We start from the raw sequence: 1,242 nt of genomic DNA, 5'->3' as shown, positions 1-1,242 counted from the left end.
TACTTATTTTTCCGCTCATAGCATCAATAAATTTGTCGATTTTAGAAGATAAAGTGCTAATCGTATCTCTTGATTGATTTTGATAATTGGTAGTACAATTTTGATTAGCATTAGCATTATTATTATCTCTCCAGTTAAAGTTAGGATGATTTCTCTACCCAAGATTATATGTATTAGAGTAAGGGTTATTATTTTGGTTTTGCCCTTGGACAAAATTTACCTGTTCAATTTCACTCATACCTTCGTAATCCACATCTGTTTGGATTGGCTTACCATTAGAATCACACGATGCCATAAACCTATCAATTTTGTGCGATAAGGCAGAAAATTGGGCTTGCAACATCGCTACTGGATCAAGATTCACTATACCTTTAACTGATGATGTTGCTGAGGATGATGGTTTCGCTAATGGTACGTGTCCACGTTCCGCGGGCCACATACAGCTATTGATTGCCATTTTCTCCAAAAGTTCTCTTGCTTGGGTAGATGTTTTCTTCATGAATAACCCTCCAGACATAGCGTCCAATGAACCTCTAGTCGTATGATTTAATCCATTATAAAATGTTTGCATTAAAAGTTCAGCGGGCAATTGGTGGTGTGGGCATAAACGTTGAAGTTCTTTAAAACGTTCCCAAGACTCATAAAGAGTTTCATTATCATTTGAGAAAAAGATGTTAACTCTTTAATGACTCTTGCGGTTTTTGCTAAAGAAATTTTTTTTGATAAAAATGCTTGGGCTAATTGCTCCCAAGTCTCAATTGATGCGGCTGGCATAGAAGTTAACCATTCTTTGGCTCAATCCTTCAAAGTAAAAGGAAAAAGGCGAAGTTTGATTGCTTCTGCAGTTACATCAGTAATTTTAAAAGTGTCACAAATTTCTAAGAAATTTGTCAAATGGGTATTAGGATTTTCGTTAGGTAACCCGTAAAATGTTACATTATTTTGCAACATATTAAGCAATGCAGGCTTAATTTCAAATTGGTTTGCATTAATTTGGGGTCTAACTATACTGTTCGTTACACCGGCCACTCTTGGCCTAGCATAATCCATAAGTGTGGCCATAACTTCTGGCTCGGTAATTCTAGTTTTTATTGGGGTTTTGTTTTTCTTTTTCTTTTCTTTCTTGTTCTTTTTAAGAGTTCTTTCAATTTCTAGGTCAATAGGATCTGGTGACGTGCCTGAACTTCGAGAACTGCGCATGAACTTGAAATCTCGCACGGACAGAAACTACCTACAAAACAG

At 36.2% G+C, this 1,242-nt stretch overlaps 1 non-coding gene across 1 annotated transcript; it reads left to right on the top strand.

Annotated features, from left to right (window-relative positions):
* The first annotated feature begins 587 nt into the window (after nucleotides 1–587).
* Nucleotides 588–693, top strand: LOC136225250 (small nucleolar RNA R71). The gene has a single exon (XR_010686975.1). It is a non-coding gene; the product is annotated as a small nucleolar RNA R71 (small nucleolar RNA).
* Nucleotides 694–1,242: the final 549 nt, after the last annotated feature.

Source organism: Euphorbia lathyris, chromosome 3, assembly GCF_963576675.1.
Source record: "Euphorbia lathyris chromosome 3, ddEupLath1.1, whole genome shotgun sequence".
NCBI lineage: Eukaryota > Viridiplantae > Streptophyta > Magnoliopsida > Malpighiales > Euphorbiaceae > Euphorbia > Euphorbia lathyris.
The sequence above is the reverse complement of the archived record's forward strand: the minus strand, read 5'-3'. Positions and strand labels throughout refer to the sequence as shown.